Source organism: Mustela nivalis (genome assembly GCF_964662115.1).
Source record: "Mustela nivalis genome assembly, contig: HAP1_SCAFFOLD_1605, whole genome shotgun sequence".
In the NCBI taxonomy this organism is placed as follows: domain Eukaryota; kingdom Metazoa; phylum Chordata; class Mammalia; order Carnivora; family Mustelidae; genus Mustela; species Mustela nivalis.
The window spans coordinates 80,762-106,362 of NW_028135059.1; the positions used below are offsets into that span (position 1 = coordinate 80,762).

The 25,601-nt window shown below is 46.0% G+C and overlaps 1 pseudogene across 1 annotated transcript; it reads right to left on the minus strand.

Annotated features, from left to right (window-relative positions):
* Positions 1-405: 405 nt before the first annotated feature.
* On the minus strand, positions 406-15,511 carry LOC309857958 (spermatogenesis-associated protein 31D3-like; annotated as a pseudogene). The gene is made up of 2 exons: positions 15,465-15,511; positions 406-1,302 (listed from the first exon to the last, which is right to left on the minus strand). The product of its transcript is annotated as a spermatogenesis-associated protein 31D3-like (transcript).
* Between the last annotated feature and the right edge of the window lie 10,090 nt (positions 15,512-25,601).

Genomic DNA, 25,601 nt, shown 5'->3' on the forward strand with positions numbered 1-25,601 from the left:
CTTCTCCCGATTTTGGTCCTTCTCCAAATCATTGTTATCCTTCTCCAGGGCATCCTTGTACTATGCCAGGTCACTGGACTCTAGCTGAAGCATTTCTGGGTCCTCCATGTACGCCCTTTTAGACACACTCAATTTGATCTCACTCTTACAAATTAAAGTTCCCTGAGCTTCCACGATGGCCCCGAGACTCGGGACGCTGTGGAAGAGTACTCGGACCGCTCAACACTGCGAGAGACTGGTAGAACCTTTAAGGCAGGACCCTTGGGAAAGAGGGATGGGCCTCTTTTGAAGATGCGTCTCTAGTTGTTCTTTTGTTTTGTTTTGTTGTCCTCGAATCTCGTCACTGAGACGAGACTGTGCGTGAGGGATAGAGATAGCAGCTCGGGCCTGGGGGGGTGACAGAGATTACAGCGTGGTCCTTGCTGGCACAGAGCACAGTGGGTAAACCCCACACACGGTCCTGCCCCTAAGCAGCCCGTTCCATTCGAGATGTTGCATTTCGGTTGACATGACTCTCAGATTCATTCTGAGGTCTGTGAAAACACACTGCACAGATCTTGATGTTGGGTAGAGGACCGGATGGCAGTCTTGGGAGTGGGGATGGAAGGTGGGCCTGGGGCTGGTGATGAGGGAGGGGTTGGGATTGGGTTTGAGCCAGGAGTTGAGGCGGGTTCTCAGGCAAGGATGGAGGAAGTGGAAGGGGAACTACTGGGCATTCCTGCTCTGTGGAGGCACTTGGGATTTGTTCTGAGGCATCGGCAAGCAGGATAGAAGGACTCACTATGCGTAGTTTGGGAGACCCCAGAAGAGCTGGACGGGGGTGTGCTTTAATGGACCTCCTCCAAGGTTGCAGGATATGGGTGCTGCTGCTGCATGGGCAGCTCCTTTGATTGGTCTTTGCTGTTGCAGAAAGGAAGGGAGGATGCCAAACCATGCTCATCAGCAACTCTTTGCTTTGGAAAAGCACGCTTTATTTCCTTCCACTTGAGGAAGTCACACCTGTTTTGGACTTGTTTCTCTCCATGTGCCAGGGCATCGGGGCTGAGAAGTGAGAGGGTAACAGGCTCTACAAGGTTGGCTGCAGGGTCTCCCCTGGAAGAAGCCTCGGAAGAATGGAGGGCCCTAAACTCATGATGGAAATCACGTGGAGCCAGGGTTGAAGGGAAGAAGTCTTTGGCACGAGTTTGCCACCAAGGGAGGTCTAAAATTGACAAGCTGGAGGGGTCAATGCCTGTGATTGTTGGGACATAAGTACACCACCCACAGAAGCTCTCTGGGGCTGAGCTTTCTGGAACAGGCGTCCTTGAGATGGAAATCGGTTTAGATGGAGTCTGAGTCAAACTGCAGTCTGGCCGTGGTGAAGCAGACCGGGTTGGGGGTGCGTGATGACGAGCAAAGGCCTCAGTGGGATTCACCGTCTGGGACAGCTGCGTTAAGGGGCTGACTTCGTGGGAAAGGGTCGGGTCCCGAGAGAAGATGCTATTTAGAGACACTATTGGTTTGGACAGACGGCAGAACCGAGTTACCCAAAACCCATGCTCCCAAGACAGTACACAGAACAGACAACACGTAATTAGAGAAATATTGACTCCTGACAAGGGATTATTTCGGGGTAGGATGTGCCCCCCAAATCCGTCTCACTGGAAATGCTGGAGACGTTTCCTGTGGAAAGAGTAGGGAACACATTTCTGCACCGAGTGCCTTTGGGAGTCGTGAGGGTGGCCCGAGGCCAAGGGGCAGCCTGATGCCCGCAGGTGTCCTTTGGGTGGGGCGCAGGCTCCCTGTGGGGCATGGAGAGGGGATACCTCTGACGCGGTAGCTGGTCCTGAAATGCCACAGCTTTCTGGGGCTGTGTGTCCTTGTTTCTGAGCTGTCTGTTACTTGCAGTAAGGCCTTGGCCAGCAAAGACGGCTTCTTGCTGGCAGGACCTGGTACTGGTCTCCTTATGGGCGGGACGCCTGTAGGTGACCGGATACCCCGGGACCGGCTGCGCCTGTGCCTGCACTTGTGCTTTCTGCTCAGTTTTCCCCAACTTGGTGGAGGACCGAATGGGCTGCTGAGGGTAGGTGCTGCCTATTGCATGCCAACGCCCCATTTCTCCTCTTGGAACTTCCCAACGGCGGTCATGATTTTCTGAGCTTCGGGCGTCCTGGAAAAGGCAGCTCTGCCTTTAAGTAGGCCTCTGCTTTCCCCCGATGCTAGGGGACTATGCCTCTCCTGGGAGTTTTCTCGCCTTTTGCATTGTAACCCAGCATCAACGTTCTTCACTTTTTATTTTTATTTTTATTTATTTATTAAATTACTTTTCCTGAATGGCTTTCAGGAGGCAGCAGACCCTTCTGTGAATGGCTTTCAGGAGGCAGATAAACCTTCTGGGATAAGATCTGGGAAGGCTCTCGTCCCCAGTTACCCTCGGTACCGCGCCTTGAGGAGGGAACCTCTTCTTCAACGCCTTTCCCTACTGAAGAGTAGGGAAACTGTCTGTTCTCGGTTGGCATGTTCCCAGTCCTGCATCCCCTCCACCACGCTCTTGTACCTTGGAACCCAGAGGCCTCGTGGTCATGGCAGCCGGTGGGGGTGTTCTTATTCTGGCACTTCCTTAAGACATGCTTAGGGACCCAGGGCTCCTGCTGTTGTTCCATAGTAATGCCTGTGTCCTCTGGATGGACACGCAGCACCTGGGAAGCTCTCGTTTCCCCACTGGAGACACCCTGGGCATGAGTCAGTGAGACCCTCTTTAGTCAAATGATCTGCGGCTTGGGGCAGGCCAGGGCATTCGTATTGGGCCTGGTTAGGCTCCCTGTTCTCGAGCATAACCTTTAACTCGTGCAAGAGTAGTTCTTTGAGATTCAGTGGTTTAGGCTCTTGCGGAATTGGTATGTTTGCTGGGATGGTGGTTTTGACTTGATGCTTATTCCCCTTTCTAATTTGGGAGCTAACTGGCTTGCTGGCTGTCAAGACCCTAGGTTGAGATTGATGTGTATGCAATTCCTTGGTCGTGAGTATCTCCCTGGACTCTGTGGTTACAACAGGTTCTGGATTCTTCATCTTTGTGCCCTGTTGCCCTCCTCTTGTACCTACTGGGATTTTCACCCTTACCCTTTGGCTCAAGACTCAAGGCACCTTGCCTTGTAGGCAGCCTGGCTGCTGTCTGCTGCCTGTGGTGTCACGTGTGACAGCTGGGAGAGTCTGGCTGCCGTTCTTAGTTTTCGGAACATGTTCTACCAACTGATGGTTGATGTTAGAGGCTGATTCCCACGGCGTTTTCTGTCTGTCCTAGCCCAGAGATAAAGTGGCAGGCAGAGGACGATTCGGGATAGGGGCTGGGTTTGTAGTTCCTACATTTACTTCTTGGAGCCATTTCAAGCTGGCAGCAACGTAGTTGAAGCTTCCAGGTTTACAATTTGCCCCAGAAGTCACGTTGGTTGGGCAGGAAAGGCTAGAATGGAATGTGGACTCTTGCGATTAGAAGAGCTGTATGATTTCCCTGGGGGAAGGTCCCAAGCCCCCGTCTTATGGAATCTTTAAACATGGTCTTCCAGCTCCTCTTCTGCACTAGATTCAACACAGGGAAATTCTGAAAGGTATTCAGGGTTAGTCCTCTACCCCTGATGGTGGAAAACTTCTCTCTCTCTCTCTATTTTTTTTTTTTTTTCAGTCTGGCGGACTTCTCAGAAACAGGTGCTGTCTGTCTCTTAGTGTACCCTGAATTCCGCACAGTCCCAGGCCACTGGCCTTTGTCGATTTCCTCAGACTTTCTGCTTAAATCTATCTTCAGGGCATTTTCAAGTTGTCTCTGTCTGCGCATACACCATGGAGTTCTTCACTGACGTGCTCCTATGTGCTTTCTCAGAATCCTACCCCGTTTCATTATCTGAAGGGCCAACTGGGTCCTTCAACAGATAATCTTCTGGTCCATTCTCTGGGATGCGACCCTGATCCTTCTTCCGGTCATCACTTTCCTTCTCCCGATTTTGGTCCTTCTCCAAATCATTGTTATCCTTCTCCAGGGCATCCTTGTACTATGCCAGGTCACTGGACTCTAGCTGAAGCATTTCTGGGTCCTCCATGTACGCCCTTTTAGACACACTCAATTTGATCTCACTCTTACAAATTAAAGTTCCCTGAGCTTCCACGATGGCCCCGAGACTCGGGACGCTGTGGAAGAGTACTCGGACCGCTCAACACTGCGAGAGACTGGTAGAACCTTTAAGGCAGGACCCTTGGGAAAGAGGGATGGGCCTCTTTTGAAGATGCGTCTCTAGTTGTTCTTTTGTTTTGTTTTGTTGTCCTCGAATCTCATCACTGAGATGAGACTGTGCGTGAGGGATAGAGATAGCAGCTCAGGCCTGGGGGGGGGTGGTGGTGAGAGAGATTACAGCGTGGTCCTTGCTGGCACAGAGCACAGTGGGTAAACCCCACACACGGTCCTGCCCCTAAGCAACCCGTTCCATTCGAGATGTTGCATTTCGGTTGACATGACTCTCAGATTCATTCTGAGGTCTGTGAAAACACACTGCACAGATCTTGATGTTGGGTAGAGGACCGGATGGCAGTCTTGGGAGTGGGGATGGAAGGTGGGCCTGGGGCTGGTGATGAGGGAGGGGTTGGGATTGGGTTTGAGCCAGGAGTTGAGGTTGGTTCTCAGGCAAGGATGGAGGAAGTGGAAGGGGAACTACTGGGCATTCCTGCTCTGTGGAGGCACTTGGGATTTGTTCTGAGGCATCGGCAAGCAGGATAGAAGGACTCACTATGCGTAGTTTGGGAGACCCCAGAAGAGCTGGACGGGGATGTGCTTTAATGGACCTCCTCCAAGGTTGTAGGATATGGGTGCTGCTGCTGCATGGGCAGCTCTTTTGATTGGTCTTTGCTGTTGCAGAAAGGAAGGGAGGATGCCAAACCATGCTCATCAGCAACTCTTTGCTTTGGAAAAGCACGCTTTATTTCCTTCTACCTGAGGAAGTCACACCTGTTTTGGACTTTTTTCTCTCTAAGTTCCAGGGCATCGGGGCTGAGAAGTGAGATGGTAACAGGCTCTACAAGGTTGGCTGCAGGGTCTCCCCTGGAAGAAGCCTCGGAAGAATGGAGGACCCTAAACTCATGATGGAAATCACGTGGAGCCAGGGTTGAAGGGATGAAGTCTTTGGCACGAGTTTGCCACAAGAGAGGTCTAAAATTGACAAGCTGGATGGTTCAATGCCTGTGATTCTTTGGACATAATTAGATAACCCAGCATAGCTCTCTGGGGTTGAGCTTTCTGGAATAGGCGTCCTTGCGATGGAAATTATTTTAGGTGCAGTCAACGTCAAATTGCAGTGTGGCTGTGGTGAAGCAGACTGGGTTCGTGTGTGATGACAAGCATAGGCCGGAGTGCGATTCAGTGTCCGGGACATCTCCTTTGAGCTGACTTCTTGGGAAAGGGTAGATTCCAGAGATGATTGTTTTTAGAGACCCACTCTTTGTTGAACACTACAGTCCACTGAATTGGCATGGTGGTTGGGATAGTAGTTGGAAAGGCAGAGTTGGGCTGGGAATTTATCCATTGGATTTTGTAATCCAAGGGAGTAAAGTTCTCTGGTGGCAAAGAATCACCTGGTTGTCAGGTGGAAAGACATCAGCCATAGGGTGTTGGAGAGGATGTGGAGAAAGGGGAACCCTCTTAAAATATTATTGGGAATGCAAGTTAGTGCAGCCACTTTGGAAAATAGTGGTTATTCCTGAAGAAATAAAAAATAGAGCTTCCCTATGACCCTGCTATTGTGCTCCTGGGTATTTACCCCAACGATGCAGATGTAGTGAAAATAAGGGACATCTGTACCCCAATATTTATAGCAGCAATTGCCACAGTCACCAAAATGTGTAAAGAACCAAGATGCCCTTCAACAGATGAATGGATAAGGAAGATATGGTCCATATACACTATGGAGTATTATGCTTCCAACAGAAAGGATGAATACCTAACTTTTGTAGTAAAATGGATGGGACTGGAAGAGATAGGCTGTATGAAATAAGTCAAGCAGAGCGAGTCATTTACATATGGTTTCACTTATTTGTGGAGCATAACAAATAACATGGAGCACGTAGGGAGATGGAGGGGGAAGGGAGTTGAGGAAATTGGAATGGGAGGTGAACCATGAGAGAATATGGACTCTGAAAAACAATCTGAGGGTTCTGAAGGGGCGGATGTTGGGAGGTTGGGGGAGCCAGTGATGGGTATTAAGGAGGGCACGTATTGCATGGAGCACTGGGTTGGTGCAAAAGAATGAATTCTGTTATGCTGAAAAGAAATAATTTTTAAAAAGATTAAAAAAAAAAAAAGAAATCAGCCACAGGGATCACTGGGTCAGGTGAGAAGTTGGAGCCAGGTGGTGAAGAAGGCTCAGGCAGTGAAGCCGGTATTAGCTCTCCTGGAGGGACTGCTGAGAAGTCATAGGCGAAAGTGAACAACGAAGAAGTCACAGGAGATGTGGAAGCCAAGGGAGTAGATTCTTCCAGGACCTACAGGAACAGCAGTTGTGCTATTACACACCTCACAGGAGGGGGTCTAGTGATAACAGGTGATAATGCCGGCCGAGGGAGCTGCAGGAGACAGGACGTACAAAACTGCAGCCAGGCCCAGAACAAGGCGAGGAGGCCATGCAGGCCTGATAAAGGAGGGGCCACCTGAAGCCTCATGCCCCTTCACAATGCCCCACCTTTATGAATTGACAGTGTACTCAGCAACCTTCACCCCCATATCTGTTGCTATGGCAACCCCCGACTATGGCTATGACAGACAGCAATAAATCCTGCAATTGCATAAAACATGCTCTAAGAGGCAACAGGGTAGAGAGGAAATCTGGTCACCTTGTTAAAGTAGAGATCAGCTTCTGGGTCTCCTCCATGTCTATTTGTTACCATCTGTCGTCTGAAGAAATAGTAGAATGAGTTATGTAATGAGAGTAGAAACATAGGTATTAATACAGGAGTCCCCTTATTGGACAGCCTCGGGACATTGGGACTCTGAAAGCCCCAATAATCAATAGATGAGGGCAATGGGCCAATGATGTGAAGCTGGTTAGTAATCCAGCTTCCTGTATAAAGTACTTTCATGTAAATTATCCATGTGATGATCAGACCACCTCTATGAAGCAGAGAGGACAGGGAAGACTCCTGAGGATCCATGATGTCACAGAGCTTTCACAAAGTCAGGAGACCGATGTTCTGACTCTTGAAATCTCACATGGCCACCTATTGGGCAGCACTCATTGTCCAGATCCATCACTGCTTCATGCTCAGTAGTGGTCAGAGGAGGGGATCTGAGAAGGGTTTTGCACTCTGGCTACATTTCCATGAGCCTCTCCTCTGAGGGAATGTATCTAGCAGCTCGCATCCTCAGAGTTCATGGACCGGGCCCTCATGGAGAGGACAGCAAGGATCAGCCTTGGAGAGAGCTCAGGTGGAATAGGCAGAACCTTACCTTCCAATGTCTCTCCTTTCCTCCTCCTCTTGGCTCTGCCCTGACGCTAGAAGAAAAATGAACAGAATGAGAGGGATTGGGACCCATGTCTTATTTTTCTCTCATAAATGGAAATATCCTTTATGCAAGGATTCTAGGACTTTAGTAGAACTTTGTGTTCCTTGCTTTTTTCAGTTTTAAAGATGATAAAATGTTGTCCATATTTACTCTTTAGAAAACCCAGAGGACGACTTTGTCTAGGAGGTCCACACTTGGTATTCCCAATCAGAAGTCCTTTGTTCAATGAGGACATAGAAAAGGAAACCCAACAGTCAGACCTGTGCTGCCTCAGGTAGGACCCTGTATCCTAGGTCATAGCTCCGACCTCACTGTCTTCTCAGAGGCTTAGCAGTGTTCTCCTGATCGGCTCAGCATGAAGGAAGGCTTGATCAAGTGATGCTGGACATGGGAATGTGACTTGATATGGTCAAGTGCTGGGAAACTTTGTTCTCTTACACAGACCCCATCCTCTCAAAATAACCCAATCCAGGACTACAGAATCCCTGAGTTTGGGATCTTATCTAAGAACCACCACCATACCCAGATAGACTAGTTTCAATTAGAACCCCTAGTCCTTTCTTAACACTTACCCCTGCCAGGCCTCTTTTCCTAGAGGACTGAATGTCTATTCTCTTAAGACTTCCCATTTTAGGTGTTTCTCCCACTCTACCAACCTCCTATTAAAACCTGGGATTAGGGATCCTGGATGGCTCATTTGGTGAAGTGTCTGCTTTGGGCTCAGGTCAGGATTCCAGGGTCTTGGAAGGTAGCCCCACATTGCACTCCCTGCTTAGCTCTCCCTGTGTCCCACCGCCCAACACTGCTCACTTGCTTTCTCTTAAATAAAATCTTAAAAATAGATTAATTTGCTATTAAAAATGGAAACCATAATAATCTATGTAGAGTCCCCCCCAAAGGATTTTTTTTCCTTTTGGGTGGTTTTGGTTTTCCAGTTGGAAATGGAATCCCCACCAGGTAGCACAGAAACAGAAGGAGCAATCCTAACCCACAAAAGGAAGGTGAAGTTGGAATCAGTCTCCTAGCATGTTGAGCCAAAACTCAGACATGATTTAGTATCACTATTCAGAAATGAGAGAACCTTCCAGTGTTTGAACTCCATTGTCTGAATCACAATAGAGCCTATACTGTGCACACGCTGAATATATATCCTCCCCAGGCTTACATCACAGGGCACTATCACAAAGTTTCTGAGGGTGAAGGAGGGGACAATTGAACAAGGTGTAACCACAGCCACTAGCTCAGAAAACCCCTTCACCCCTGGGTACTTCAGGTCTGCCATCCTATTTTTGTACTCCTTTTCATCATTTATGAAACTTATGACATTTTCTATTGTTCCATGTATAATTCATATATTACCTGGGTCCCCCTTAGTGTTTTAGACCTTGGCTTGGGTCTTACCATGTCTGTGTCTTGGAAGTCTGTAAGATTACCTGGAATTTTTGCTTGTACCCTGACATTTACACTCAGGATCCCATAGGTCCTCAGATCCATCTTTCATATACAATGTGTTTGCCTGGGACACCTGGGTGGCTCAGTTGGTTAAGTAAACGCCCTCAGGTCAGGTCATGATCTGAGTGTTCTTGGATCAAGAACCACATCTAGCTCCTTGCTCCACAGAGAGCCTGCTTCCCCCACTCCCTCTGCCTGCATCTCCCTGATTGTGTGCTCTCCTGATTGTGTGCTCTCTGTCAAATAAATAAAACCTTTAAAAGAAAATGTGTTTGGCTTCCATGAACCCAGATAGAGACCTTAAATTTCTTTCACACTCACTTAGTTTCATACATGTTGCACAGCACATTTCAGTTTTTGTTTCATTCGGCCTTTAGTATCTTCCGTCAGAGAGGCTGACTCAATTAAACTCAATAATGCGTTATTCAATAATCCAAAAACTAAAGTCAATATAAAGTGAATGTAAATAATTAAACATTAAATCTTCAAATGGTGGGACGCCTGGGTGGCTCAGTGGGTTGAGCCACTGCCTTCGGCTCAGGTCATGATCTCAGGGTCCTGGGATTGAGTCCCGCATCGGGCTCTCTGCTAAGCAGGGGGCCTGCTTCCCTTCCTGCCTCTCTGCCTACTTGTGATTTCTCTCTGTCAAATAAATAAATTAAATCTTTTTAAAAAAATCTTCAAATGGTCTTGGGGGTAACTGTGTAGCACTCGTATTCCTAAAGTTAGTGAAGCTAAACTGCATAAAAGGTTTGGGGATAAGCTAACACACACACACACACACACACACACACACACACACACACACACCCTTTGACAAAACAATCCAGTATATTTCATATTGAAGAATAAAGTATTTTCTCTATTTCAGTCTCTCATAAAATTTCGACCCCAATTGTTCTTACTCTACCTAAAATACTGTGTTCTGTACATCAATATCCTACTAGGTATACAAGTTCCTTCTCAGTGAGTTGCAACCCTGTAACAAATGCCATAGACTGGGTGGTTTAAATGACACACATTTTTCATAGTTCGGGAGGATGGGAATTCCAAGATCAAGGCACAGAAGATTCAGTGTCTGTTGACACCTTCCTCCTGGTTCACACGCAGGTGCATCTTCTCCCTACAACCTGATGTGGCAGAAAAAGTGGGTGAGAGGTTTCTGGGGTCTCTATTCTAAGGACACTAAACTCATTTATGAGGGCCCACCCTCATGACCTAATCAACTCCCAACGTCCCCATCTCCTAATACCATCACATTAGGATTAGGGTTTCATCATATGAATTTGGGGAGGAGTACAAACATACAGTTCATAAACTCCCCAAAGGCTGGGATAGGTTACAGGCTGCTAAGTAAGCTACTGATCCCCTCCTGTGGTGGCAGGGTGGGACCCAGGAGTGTGACAGCCTTCCTGCAGAATGTAGTCTTGAATATCCTCACCTGATTGTCCTTGTGGGTCTTGTATATCCTTTCCTAAGATCGCCTTGCCAGGAAAAGGGGTTGAGAAGCTCCACCCTAGATTATCATCCCCACGTATGTTTGAGAATCAACTACCTGTGACAGTTTTTCCAGCTTCCTTTTTGTCAGGTTTAAATAATCCCAGTATTTCCTTCCACTCTTCCTCCATCTTCTTTTCTAAACTCTTTTATCTTCGTGGCAGCTGTCCTCTGAACTGCTCCTAACTTCTCACGTCTTAAACTGGGATGCCCTTTATTTGACACCCCTGGCCTAGCATTATGAACTTGGTCATCTGTGAAAGGGTAGGACAGCCTTCACCCTGGCCCAGCAGAGTCTCTTTTTGGTTCTGCAGGAACAGGTCCCCTGCCTGGAAGATCAGACCTGCCCAGAGTCACCGCTTCTTCCTCATCCTGACATGCAGTCTCAGCCACATTTTCATTTAATAAATAGTTACTTTTGGAAGCCAAGAGACACAAACACCTGTTAAGTCCTGGTCTCCGTCCTTAAGGACTTCATGGTGCTGTTCTAGGGAAAAGCCCTGTGCAGGCTGAGAGTTACACAGGACCCAGGACAGGTATCCTGTTGCATTTGGAAATTGCCAGGTTATCTCTGGAACAGAGGAACAAAGTGACAGGCAATGTGGGTTACAAATGCTCGCACACACCATGCTTCCTAGAAAGGCAACTCTGCATGTCTAATCTCTGTGATTATCTGATATAAATTTATGACTCTTTGAGAGTATAGTCGAAGAATGGCTTTTCTCTTTTAAAAGGGCATGTGTTGGCTAGATATCCTTATGTACATTTATGTGCATTGAGTTAAAACTTTTCTCAGAACCTGGTAGAGGTTCCTTCAAAATTTAAAGGAACAAGACCTGAAAGGTGTGTGTATACACACACACACACACACACACACACACACACATATATATAATCTCACCAAAAATAACCTCCACTGAGGTTCAGTAGGGGAGGTTCACAGCACTTCTCCTCCTACACTAACAGCAAGTGTAAATAGTTTGCTACTTTTTCAAGAAGTTTACTGGGAGCAACCTCACAATCACCCCATGGTGTAAGCAGCTCAGGTATTAGTGTGCCTCTATTATGAAAGAACAAAACTGAAGCTCAGAGAGCGTAAGTGACTTTTCTAGATCATTCAGCTGTAACTCGTAGAGCACTGATGATGAAATCCCCAATGTTCTCAACACCTCTATTTAAATAATAAGTGATATCCTAAAAAGCCATCTTAGTCCTAAAATTAAAGCAGCCATGTGACTGAGAGCATACACTTTGTCTGTTCAATGCTGGCAAATTTGTGATAAATGAAAAATTCTTTTTATTGTTCTATCACCACTTTAGGTACGTTTTCCTTTTCACTCTTGGCACCAATGTTTTTTTGTTTTTTTTTTAAAGATTTTATTTATTTATTTGACAGAGAGAAATCACAAGTAGATGGAGAGGCAGGCAGAGAGAGAGGGGGGGGGGGAAGCAGGCTCCCTGCCGAGCAGAGAGCCCGATGTGGGACTCGATCCCAGGACCCTGAGATCATGACCTGAGCCGAAGGCAGCGGCTTAACCCACTGAGCCACCCAGGTGCCCCGGCACCAATGTTTTGATAGGTTTTCTCCATTGCCCTCTGAAAACCTACTTTCAAGAACCATATTATGTATGACTCTCAGTAAGGTGTAAGTGAGTAACAAGAGCTTAAAATGTCATCCTTCACAGGAATACATGTCACACAATTTACAGACATCTAACCCTTAAGCCTTATGTTAAAGCATTCACACGAACATCTCAGGAAGCCATCCGGAGGTAGCAAAGATGGCTTTTGGTAGAGCGAGATGTTCTCACAACCCCAGGACATCTTCCCAGCTGACCTGGGAATTGACCTGCATAAGTCCTGGATTTATACTACATAAGTCTTGTCCTGGGTTTTATACTACACTTGGTTATATCATCTCTAAGGAGGTATATTTTTAAAAAGCTCCAGTAAGATAATAGGCTTCTATTTGAAGAAACTCCATAGAGATAAGTGTAGATTCTCATATGTCCTCCATTTTCTAAGGACAGTCCTCCATGCTCTCTTATTCTCATCCTCCTCTCTGTCCCTGGGATAAGCCGTATGGGGTCACCTGTTTTTTCAGGATAATAAAAGACCTGCAGAACAGATTCTGGGGAAAAATCCTTTTAAACTATCGAAAAGTGTAGCTAGCTGTAAGATGTCTCTCATTCATTCACACACTGAACTCACTGAACTCTACTATGTAGTATTTGTAGTAGAAATAACAAGGTATTGCCTCAGCCCCTGAGCAGGTCATAGTTTACTGAGTGTTAGGGTCCGTGATCAAAGTATCGAGACTGAAACAAAGTGAAGGTCAAGCAAAGCTTTATTTCGCACCAAGCATCGAGAATCAAACTGACTGGTCAGGGCCATCTCTTGCAAAGAGGCGATGACGATGACCCCAACAAGGCCGCACCCAACATGGCCCCTCTGGATGAGGCTGTTCCTGACGGGGCCACTCCCCGGCCAAGGCCGCTCTGGATGAGACCATTCCCTGACAGGGCTGCTGCAGACGAGGCCTCTCCACAGACGATGATGCTCCTGAGTAGGCAATTCACTGAGGAGGCCTCACGTCGAGGAAACCGCTCCCAGAATGAAGCTGCTCCCCAAGGCCATCTGGGGAGGCCTCAGCTCGGGGCGGTGAGGCCGCTGGCTGTGGGGCTGCAGCTTGGGGAGGCGGGGCTGCTGGCGGCAGGGCTGCGGGCAGTGGGGCCGCTCCCAGTGGTAGGGTCAGCATGGTTCCCTACAACTATCACTTCCGTGGCTATCCTGACGGCTATCCTAAGTGCTCTCCCAACTAATGACTCTTCTACTCCTTTCACGGCTCTGATGGCTCTCACAGCTCTGACCACTCTCCTACTCCTCCTATTCCTCAGCCTCGCAAATTAACCTTTATAGGGGTGGTTGATCCCGGCCCACACACAGGTGGCCAATGATATTTAAACTCACTTCAGTAAATATATGCACGCCCCACTGATCGGATGTCTTCACCTGGCCTGACCTGCCCTTGTATCTAGGCTTTGCAAGTAAGTTCCTCTGGGAGGGGCATGGTCAATCTAAGTTTACTGCATGGGGTCAATCTAAGTTTACTGCAACAAAATGGCTCCCTCTGGTTAAGTAGGCCCTTACATTCCCCACCTTTGGAGATTAGTCAAATCCTTGACTTTTCAGCCAGTTCTATGTTATATTGAGTATGTAAGTCTAACATTTTTGTTGCTCTAGTGCTCTTTTGTACAAATGACACTAGTGCACAGTCGGCTGATGAGTTAGACATTTACTGCTTCGTAGAACCTTTTCCATTTTTTCCTAATTTCCTTCATCTAATTTTCTACCTATACTTTAAATAAACAGATAACAATAGGAGCAACAATAAACTCACAGTTTTTTTAGTCTTAGCTTTAGTCCATGGTCAGCGGGTTCTGTTGACTGCAGCTTCAATCTGTGGGGGACGTCCTTACTCTTGGCTCCTTTGATGTGACCCGCATGAACCCAGGCCCTAATGCCTTCTACTTTTACTGCCGTGGGGATGGTCAGGATAATAGTAAATGGTCCCTTCCAGCGAGGCTCCAAGTTCCCCACTTGATAGCGACGTATCCAAACCAAGTCCCCGGGCTGGTAAGGATTTGGTTCCACCTCCGTCTCCGTACCAGTGTGGGAAGTCTGGATCCCTGCATGGGCTTTTTTTTTTTTTTTTTAAGACAGACTGTAATGCCTGCAGTGACTGGAGTCATTTCTGCTAGGGCAACCTCCTGTAGCCGAGGACAGAGTGTCGGGGGGTGGGGGTCTCCCAAACATTATTTCAAATGGGGTCACCTTGTTTAAATAGGGTGTACATTGTGCCCTGAAGAGGGCAAAAGGAAGGAGATCCACCCATCCACCACCAGTTTCCATAATTAACTTTGTCAAGGTCTCTTTAAAAGTCCGGTTCATTCTCTCTACTTGTCCGGAACTCTGGGGCCGATAGGCACAATGTAGCTTCCAATTAGTGCCCATGGCCTTGGCCAATGCCTGTGAGACTGAACTCACAAATGCAGAGCCATTGTCTGACCTGATTGCAAGAGGCACTCCAAACCTAGGAATCATTTCTTCTAGTAGCCTTCTTACCTACCACTCCTGCTGTCTCATGTTTGGTGGGAAAAGCCTCTACTCAGCCTGAAAAGGTATCTACAAAAACTAACACATACTTGTGCCCATATTTTCTACGTTTCATTTCTGTAAAATCTATTTCCCAATAAATTCCTGGTTCCTTAACTCTCTTTTCCCTGTTCCCTTTCTTGTTCCTCCCGCATTAACTGCCTGGCATTGAGCACATCTATAGACTATATCCTGAACCATATGCCCTAATGTAACCTGGAACTGCTTGCCTTTAAGTTCCTTGAGTTTGCATGACCCCCAAATGAGTGCCCTGATGTATCTGGTCTACTAACTTCTTACCTAGTCTTCGAGGAAGAATTAACTTTCCTCTTTTAGTCTTAGCCCAGTCCCCTTTGTAGTCTAATTTAGCCCATTTTTGTAAATACTTTAAATCTTCCTCTGAATAGTCCGATTTTTCTGGTAGGGCTAGAGCCGGGAGTGTAACCAGCTCTTGAAATGTTTCTCAGGCTGCTTGCTTTGCAGCTCGATCTGCTAATTGGTTTCCTTTTGAAATCAGATCAGTCCCCTTTTGGTGTCCGGAGCAATGCATAACAGCCACCTCTTTTGGGTCCCAAATAGGCTGGAGGAGAGCCAATATTTCTCCTCTGTTTTTAATTCCTTTTCCTTCTGCTGTTAATAGGCCCCCTTCTTTATAAATAGGCCCATGTTTATGGAGAGTAGCAAAGGCATACCTGCTGTCCGTATAGATGTTGGCAGTTTTACCTTGGCCATCTGCAATGCCTTAATGAGTGCAATCAGTTCCACTGTTTGTGCCAAAGTTCCATGTGGCAGGACTGCTGTCCAGATTTCCTGCTCAGAAGAAACCACTGCAGCCCCCGCATACCTCTTTCCATTGACCATGTAGCTACTCCCACCTGTGAACAGAGTCATCTCGGCATCCAGGAGGGGAATGTCTCTGAGATCTGGCCTTATTCCTGTGACTTGGGTTAGGACCTCCCCACAGTCATGTGGATGGTCAGCCAGCTCCTCTGGCAGCAGTGTGGCTGGATTTAGCATCGCTGGGGGCCAGAAGGTCACTCTTGGTTCATTGAGGAGAAGGGCCTGATACCCTGTCACTCAGGTGCTTGTCATCCATTGGTCTGGTGGAGTCCAGAGAAGGCCCTCAATAGCTTGTGTGGTGGTTACGATAAGATTTTGACCCAAAGTCAATTTACTTGCATCCTTGACCAGGAGGGCTGTTGCAGCAATTATGCGGAGGCAAGGGGGGAACCCAGCTGCAACTGGATCTAGTTTTTTGCTAAGATAGGCTACTGGCCTTCACCAAGGCCCCAGAGTCTGAGTTAAAACTCCTTTGGCCACCCCTGCTTTTTCATCCACATACAAGTGGAAGGGCTTGGTAACATCTGGGATGGCCAATGCTGGGGCACTCAGTAAGGCTGCTTGTAATTTCCAAAATGCTCTTTCTGCCTCAGCTGTCCACTCTATCATGGTGAGCCCTCCTTTTGCCAGTTTGTAGAGAGGTCAGGCAATCTCTGCAAACCACGGTATCCACAGCCTACAGTAGCCCACCATCCCAAGAAACTCCCTCACTTGTCGGAACGTGATGATAAGGGGGGGTATCAGGTGATCACCTGTTTCCTGGACTCAGTGAACGCACTCCCTCATGGAGATCAAAGCCTATATAAGTGGCATGGCTCTGACAGAGCTGTGCTTTCTTTGCTGACACGCGATAACCTTTTTCCTGCAGAATCTGTAAGACAGCCCTCGTCCCCCACAAACATGACTCATAGTCCTCAGTGGCTACTAACAAGTCATCAGCGTACTGTAATAGAGTGACTCCTGGGTTGGAGGTTCTGTACTCATGCAAATCCTCATGTAGGGCCTTGTCGAAGATAGTGGGTGAATTCTTGAACCCTTGGGGAAGTCTTGTCCAGGTCAGCTGGCCTTGGAATCCTTCTTGTGGGTGAGACCACTCAAAAGCAAAAAGGGGCTGAGATTCCCTTCCTAAAGATACACAGAAAAATGTATCCTTGATATCTAAGACAGTATACACAGTTCTTGGGGCCCAGGAGGGAGAGTAAGGTATAGGGGTTAGGCACCGTCGGGTGGATATCTTCAACCCATTTATTAACTTCCCGCAAGTCGTGGACGGGTCAGAACTCCCCAGTCTCGGCCTTTTTGATGGAAAGCAAAGGTGTGTTCCATGGAGATTTGCAAGGTACTAGGATCCCGTCTCCTCAGAGGCAGTTAATGTGTTTTCTGATCCCTTCCTTTGCTTCCCAGGGAAGGGGGTACTGCCAAACATGAACAGCCATAGCTGTTGCACTTAATTGTACCGCCACTGGAGGTTGTTCCTTGGCCAAGCCAGGGGGCTTCCCTTCTGCCCAGATCTCGGGAAACTCATCCTGTAGGATTTGGAGAAGGCTCCCCCCTTTGTCTCCTCTGCTTTTGAGACTGGCTTATAAAGGAGGTATTCATCTACTGCTGCCATAAGCACCTGTACAGTGGGTTGTCTCAAGATTACAGTCATGCCTCCTTCCGAGAACTGAATACCAGCTCTTAACTTGTGGAGGAGATCTCTTCCCATCAAGTTATATGGGGCATTAGGGAGGACCAAAAATCAACATTTAACTACTCCCAGGGCCAAATTTAAAGTCCTTTCTGTTGTCCATTTATGTCTCTCTGTGTCATTTGCTCCTTGTACCCAAACTTCCTCTCCAGATAGTTTTCTCATATGTTTAAGAATGATGAAAATTGGGCTCCCGTGTCCACCAAAAAATCAACTGATTTCCCCTCCACTTCAATTTTTACCCAATGTTCAGGGAGGGGCTCCAAACCATGGCCCCTTCAGTCTCTGGTGGCAAGCATTGCTGTCTTCCTTTTGGGGCACTCCCTGGCCCAATGTCCTTTTTTCTTACAGCAAGCACACTGATCTGAATCTAAGTCTTCCCACCTGCCTTCTCTGTGCTTAGGCTTTTCCTTCCATTTACTATCCCCTACCCATCTCCTCCCAGCCTCATGTAATGCCAAAACCTTAACCAGTTTTTTTTTTTGTCTGTTTTTCATCCTCTTGTGCATCCCTGTTGTTAAACACTTTTTCTGCTATTCCCACTAACTCAGTCAGATTCTTCCCTTCAAATCCTTCAATTTTCTGAAGTTTCCTATATCTGGGGCTGACTGACTAGCAAAGCAAGATTGTCTAAATGAGCTATTGTGCAACTTCCCTGAAGTTTACTTCAAGTTGTCTAGCTTAAGTAAACAAACATTTAAAGACAATCAAATCTAGATTTTAACATCCATAAAGGTGTGTTATTAAAACATAATTTTTCTCTCTAAAATAACCCTCATTTTCAGAGATAGCCAAATCAGGACTTGTTTGAAAAACAAGTCCAGTTTTAACAAGCTTGGCCTAATTAGTTACATAAGCTCAGCAAGAACAGTGAGGGATCATATAAATCTTTTATAATCTGCTCTGCTGGAACTTCTCATAAGGAATCTCTAGGCTGAACTTATGATAGCCTCTCCAGGACAGAAGCCAAGCTACATACTTGCCATCAGACATGCCTGCAATACCGGTCGATTTGGGCGAATTCCTCTTCCTGAGGCCCCCAAAGAATCCTGAGGTTCCTGCACCTGCCAGGAAGTAACATCCTTTACTCACCTGGTGAGGCTGCTGGGAACTCTGTAAGCAAGGTATCAGGCCAACAGTTCCAAAGGGCTTTACAGTTCCAGGTTTTATAAAGTCAACCTTAGATACTTTAAGCTGTCTAGTCATATCTGAGTCTTTTCAAATATGACATTCCAGTCAAAGCCATGGTAAAATAACCAGAGTTTCCAATGGTGTCCTGTTACAAGGAGAACAGATTCTTATTGACCTTATGCAAATGACTGATTGCCATGGAAGAAAGAGTACTTGCTGAGACCTTTTCATTTCAGAGGGTTCAGATAGAAAGAGTTGAATACCTTGATTTGTTTATAAATGACTACATTTTTATCTCTGTAAGTTACAGATAACTTAAGAAAAAAGTTTCCCTAGTCTGGAAGAGCAAACATAAGACAAAACATCAAGAGATACAACATTACAATCTTTCAGTTCACCTAGTCCCATGTTAATAATTCTGGTTTAGTCTGAATGCAGCTTTTACTTCTGTAAGTTCTTACCCATTTCATTCCAGGATTTCAGCATATCAAAGACCTGTATTTGTCCTGAAAGTCTTTCCATATGAATTTCCTTTAAGGCGGAAGTCATTTTACAAGAAAATTCTTAGAAGGCAAATTTATGAATCAGTTAAGCACAAAACGTGTTCACAAGCTGATTTCAAAAGCACAAACCCAGTTCCAGCAGCCAACGCCCTAGCATTTTATCCCACTTGGTTAAGACCTAGATGTCCAACAAATTTAATTCCATTTGTCATTCAAGTAACCCTTCACAAGTTTCAGGTTACCAAAGACTTTGGAAGCCACTTTAACAATTACCCATTAAAACCTTGAGACAGAAATATAACCATCTCCACTCAGATGCCATGCTCTCCCACCAGCAAGGGGAAGGGGTTAGGCAGACCACATTGGGCCAGAGAAGGCAAGGAATTCCCTGTTTGTCCCATTCCTCCAAATACTACAAACAACACAACAGACAACAAATGAACCAGGCAAAGACAACTGCAGGCCCAATGATTCTTACACAGAACCTGCCACTGGTGGAGGCTTTCTTTATCCCCCAACTGCCTAGGGGGACTCGAACCCCTCAACCGTCCAGGGGGACTTGAACCCCCCCAACCGCCCAGGGGGACTAAAACCCCCCTTCGATCTCCTGACTGCCTAGGGGGACTCAAACCCCCCGAGACAACCCAGGGGGACTTGAACCTCCTCACCATCTAAGGGGACTTGAGCCCCCCTGACTGCCCAGGGGGACTCAAACCCCCTGCCAATCTCCTGACCGCCTAGGAGGACTTAAACCCCCAGAGACAGCCCAGGGGGACTTGAAGCCCCTGACCATCTAAGGGGACTTGAAGCCCCCCTACCACCCAGGGGGACTCAAACCCCCCGTCGATCTACCAGCAGAGGGATGGGGCATCCCCACATCCACTCCAGCCCTGGGGAGCATGGCTGCGTCCAGCTTCTTCCCAGTGGGCCATACCCTGGAGCTCTAACCAGACGGACTGACAAGATCCCAATACCTCTGGAGGCTTTTCCCAAAAATTCCGATGCTGGCTCAGTTCTCGTCGTTTGATCCGGGTGACCCTTCCAATGTTAGGGTCTGTGATCAAAGGAGCAAGACTGATACAAAGTGAAGGTCAAGCTTTATTTCACGCCAAGCATTGAGAATCAAACTGACTGGTCAGGGCCATCTCTTGCAAAGAGGCAATGATGACTACCCCGACAAGGTCACTCCCAATGTGGCCGCTCTGGACGAGGCCGTTCCTGACGGGGCCACTCGCCGGCTGAGGCCACTCTAGATGAGGCCTCTTCCCAGATGCTGCTGCTCCTGACTAGGCTGCTCACGGAGGAAGTCTCAAGTCGAGGAATCCGCTCCCGGAATGAAGCTGCTCCACGGAATGACGCCACTCCCACAAGGTGGCTCGGCGAGGCCACGGCTCAGGATGGCGAGGCCACAGCTCGGGGTGGGGAGGCTGCTGGTGGCGTGGCCGCTGGCGGCAGGGCCGTGGCTCAGGGCAACAGGGCCTTGGGTGGCAGTGCCATGGCTCTTGGGGGCGGGCCGCAGCTCGGGGCGGCAGGGTCGCTCCCCGTGATAGGGGCAGTGTGGTTCCCTACAACTATCACTACCAAGGCTATCCTGATGGCTATCCTAAGGGCTCTCCCAACTAACGACTCTCCTACTCCTTTCACGGCTCTGATTGACGGCTCTAAGGGCTCTGACGGCTCTGAGGGATCTGACAGCTCTGACAGCTCTGACAGCTCTGAGGGCTCTGACAGCTCTGACGACTCTTCTACTCCTCCTACTCCTCAGCCTCGCAAACCAACCTTTATAGGGGTGGTTGAGCCTGGCCCACACACAGGTGGCCAATGGGATTTATTTATTTATTTATTTATTTATTTTAAATATTTTATTTTTTTTATTTGACAGAGATCACAAGTAGGCAGAGAGGCAGGCAGAGAGAGGAGGAAGCAGGCTCCCTGCTGAGCAGAGAGCCCGATGTGGGGCTTGATCCCAGGACACTGGGATCATGACCTGAGCAGAAGACAGAGGCTTTAATCCACTGAGCCACCCAGGCACCCAGCCAATGGGATTTAAACTCACCTCAGTAAATATATGCATGCCCCACTGATTGGATGTCTTCACCTGGCCTGACCTGCCCTTGTATCTAGGCTTTGCAAGTAAGTTCCTCTGGGAGGGGCACAGTCAATCTAAGTTTACTACATAGGGTCAATCTAAGTTTACTGCAATAAAATGGCTCCCTCTGATTAAGTAGGCCCTTACAGTGAGACCTACAAACAACTATAATAAAGTGAAGTGATGTGAACTATAAAGGAAGTAGGAATAAGAACACAATGAACACAGATAAAGGAGTCTTCTGCCAGGAAGGAGAAGAGAGAAGGGTTAGGGAAAATTTTATAGCTGGTGCCAACTGAGATGAGCCTTGTGAGGTATTCAGGACTTCCTCCTCTCCCTCTTCTCCCTCCTCCTCCTCCTCTTCTACTTTGTGTAGACTTTGTTTTAGAGCAGTTTAGATTCAATGCAAAACTGGGCAGAAAGTCCAGAGTTCCCATATGTCCCTCTGCCTCCCTACCATACACACAACCTCCCCCACTCTCAATATCCAGAACCAGCAGGGGGCATTTACTACAACCAATGGACCTACAATGATACAGCATTCTCACTCAAAGTCATAGTTTACATTAGAGTTCACTCTTGGCATTGTACCTTCTATGGGTTTGAACAAATGTATAATGACATGTATCCACCATTGTAGTATCACACAGAGTAGTTTCACTACCCTAAAAATCCTCTATGCTCTGCCTGTTTATCCTATCTTGCCCCCAATCCCTGGCAATCATGGATTTTTACTGTCTTCAGAGTTTTTTCCAGAATGTCATCTTGTTGGAATCCTACAGTGTATAGCCTTTTCAGATTTGCTTCTTTCACTTCATGATATGCACTTAAGGCTCCTCTGTGTCTTTTCATGGCTTAATGGCTCATTTCTTTTTGGTGCTGGATAATACCCATTATCTGGATGTACCACAGCTGATTTATCCATTCACTTATTAAAGGGCATCTTGGCTGCTCCCCAGTTTTGGCAACTATGAATAACCCTCCCATACATTTTTTAGACCATGCTATTGAGACTTAATTCACATACCATATAATTTACTCATTAAAAGTGTTAATTCATTGGCTTTTATTGAATTCACAATGTGGTGCATTCATTACCACAATCAACTTTAGAACATTTTCATTATTCATTTTTTTTTTAATTTGACAGAGAAAGTGAGAGAGCATAAGCAGGGGGAACAATGGGAAGAGAAAGGGAGAGAAGCAGATTCCCTGCCAAACAGAGATCCCAATGTGGGATTCAATCCCCGGACCCCAAGGTCATGACCTGAGCCAAAAGCAGATGCCTAACCATCTGAGCACCCAGGCATCCCCATTTTTGTTATTCTAAAAAGAAACTCTTCCCCACAGGCTTCATTTACTCTTCAGTCTACTCATTCCTCCTGCCCTCACCCTAGGTTACCACTAATCTACTTTATCTACTGACTTGTCAATTTTGGACATTTCATATGAATGGAATCATATGGCCTTCTGTATCTGACTTCTTTCACTTATCATACCGTTTCAAGGTCTATCCATGTTGTACCATGTATCAATACTTCTTTCTTTTTATGGCAAATCATATTCCCTTATATAGATGTGCCATGTTGTATTTGTACATTTATCAGTTGAATATTTGGGTTCTTTCTACTTTTGGGGTCTTATGAATAAATCTGCTATTTCTGTATGTGATTTGGTGTGGATGTATGTTTTCATTTCTTGCTTATTCATTTTTATAGTAACTTAAGGTCATACTTTGTCTAAGCATGTTGCTGTCTGAGATTTGCTTAGTAAAACCATATTAAATTCCCTATTAAATGAGATCTCTGGGGTCTAATTGCAACTTTAACCAAATGTGTGGGTGCATCAAGTTTCCCTACTGCCAACACTTGCAAAATTAGACCTTGAATCAGCAGGAATTATGGTGATACCTAAAGTTTCAGAGTAATGAACACCTTATGTTCTCAAGGTTCTATTCTTAGAAAGTCAGAAAAGGGTGTGGGAATCCAGCCAAAGGGAACCTCAGGAGACTAGAACATATATAAACATATATAAATATACATGTCTGCTCATGCTAAATCATGGTATGTGCCTGAGGATGTGAGGAGCAAAAACTGGTCTGAAAAAGTAGAAGGGGAATCAATGGTGAATGCCTTTGAATGGCAATTTCAGAAACTTGAACTTTGTGACACTGAGGGCATCTTCATAACCAGAAGAATGGCATACTCTGTTTTGGAAAGATGATTGGCAAAAGAAAAGCTAGTTAAGAGTTTATGAAGAAATATGCAAGTTAATCACTGTATCACATAAGACTCCCTTGTAGATGATAGAAAGCCAGATGAATTCTGGCTTGCTTAATTTTAATTTATTGACTTATATTTCTCTGGAATATAGGAGTAGATCTGGGTTCTGTCTCACTATCCCTAGGTTCTGCTTTCTCAGTGTTGACTCATTCCCAAGCCACTTCTCTTCCCACTAAGAGAAAAACATGTCCCAAGATGGATCTGGCCAGGATAAAACAGAGAACTGTTGTCCCAGTGTTCTCAACTAAAGTCCCAACATTCAGGTGAATGGCACCAGCTCAAGTCATAAGAATGCTCCCGAAATAATTACTGGGCTACCATCCATAACAAGTATAGAGATTGAGAATGGTTAGAATCTTCTATTACAATCTAACAGAGTAACTGTGTCTAATAATTAAAACTGAGGCTTATATTTTGTCTTTGTGGTTTTTAAAAAATTTTTTAATTTTTTTTAAATATTTTATTTATTTATTTGACAGACAGAGATCACAAGTAGGCAGAAAGGAGGCAGAGAGAGAGAGAGAGGAGGAAGCAGGCTCCCTGAGGAGCAGGGAGCCCGAAGCAGGGCTTGATATGGGGCTCGATCCCAGGACACCAGGATCATGACTTGAGCCATAGGCAGGGGCCTTAACCCACTGAGCCACCCAGTGCCCCTGTTTGTCTTTGTTTTGAGTGCCATTTTTTTTCAGTTATTGATTTGCACTGTATTTTATGCAAGTATCAGCCCATGGTGAATGGGGGAGTATGAGAGGAAGCAAACTGGTCCTTCACCACAGAAAGCTTGAGAAACTGTGGGCTAATGTACCTGCTCCATGGTGGACTCTGGGAGTTGAGTCAGCATTCTGGAAGCACAGAGGGGCGCTTTGGGAAGATCCTTCCCTCATGCCATGAGGGGGGCAAAAATAAACATCCACTAAAATCACGAGACCTAATTTAGAGAGGGAAGGATACTCCCAGAATTTCCTCAACTCATTCATTATCTCATGCTTTCTTCCACATTGGCATGCCCTTACTCAGAGTCTCTGGTAAGAATTTACTCCACATAAGCTCTGGGTATGGCCATTTTTATAGGCTAAACATTACAAACACATTCACCTACTCTCCCCACTGGAGCTTTGATGACTAGAGTCAAGGCATTTAAATGGCTCTCCTAACCCATTAAGAGAAAAACAACTTTGAGTAAGACTAACACAAGGTAATTACTAACTGAATCAGGTTCCTTTGCCATGCTCTTGGCACTGAGCTATACAAACTCCAGAGCCCTATAAGAGGTCTAAAGGAAAAAAAAAATGTACAAGAGAAATTTCAGGGATCTCAGTTTCTCATTAAAAATACATTTTAGAGGGCGCCTGGGTGGCTCAGTGGGTTAAGCCTCTGCCTTCAGTTCAGGTCATGATCCCAGGGGCCTGGGATCGACTCCCACATGGGCTCTCTGCTCAGCAGGGAGCCTGCTTCTCCTCATCTCTGTCTGTCTCTCTGCCTACTTGTGATCTCTTTGTGATCTCTCTCTGTCAAATAAATAAATAAAATCTTTAAAAAAATACATTTTAGAAAATTGTTTTAGGTTAATGTGCTAGAGCAGTTGTATGTCAAGGAAAAGCATGCAGCAATTTGGCAAATTGCAGGTTTCATTCTTTTTAAATAAAATGGAAACAATAAAAGCACAAATTAAAAATAAAATAAAAAAAAACAATCTGAAAGAGAATTCTGATTCTTTTTCTATTTAAAGCTCTAAATTTAAGTGTTGTTGGAGAGCAACCTGTGTTCTTCCTCTCCCAGTCCACAAAGGGATAAAACAGGTCAAAGATTTGAGATGTGTGCTACACTCAGAGCTGGAAATGACTTTGGAGAACCTCCTAGCCTTTCTCATTTCACGAATTGGAAACTGAGGCAATGGCGGGTTTACTTCTTTTCTCCTTAGTCTTCTCTTTCATGCATGGTGTACATGAACGTGTGGATGTACATGTGTATTTTCTCTCAGAAGGCTTGGAAACTTGGAGTCTACACAGTTTTAACATAATTGAGACACTCAATATGGTACTTCTTTCTTCCGAGGGTCCTAACTCACCTTCTAGTATTAAGGCAGGGGTACAATAAGCACAAAATTTTACCCAGTGCTGCCTCAAAATGTGCAATTTTTGCACAAGTGAACTCTACAAACAATAGAGATAGTAATTTTTTTGTGTGAAACTCTAACAGAAATCTAGTGCATGTCTTCATACCTTCTGCAATAAAATAAACTGAATGTAATGTTCCCATGACCCCAGCTTAGTCTAATAAACAACTGTTGTACTCCAGAAGAGCAGGTGTATAAGTTCCAGGATATAGACACAAATGTACATTGGCCCTAAAACCTACCTTCATTTAAAAAAAATCTATCATTTAGAATTTAGCATATTATTTCTTTTTCAGGTAAACATAGTGATTGTTTATCAAATACAGGGTG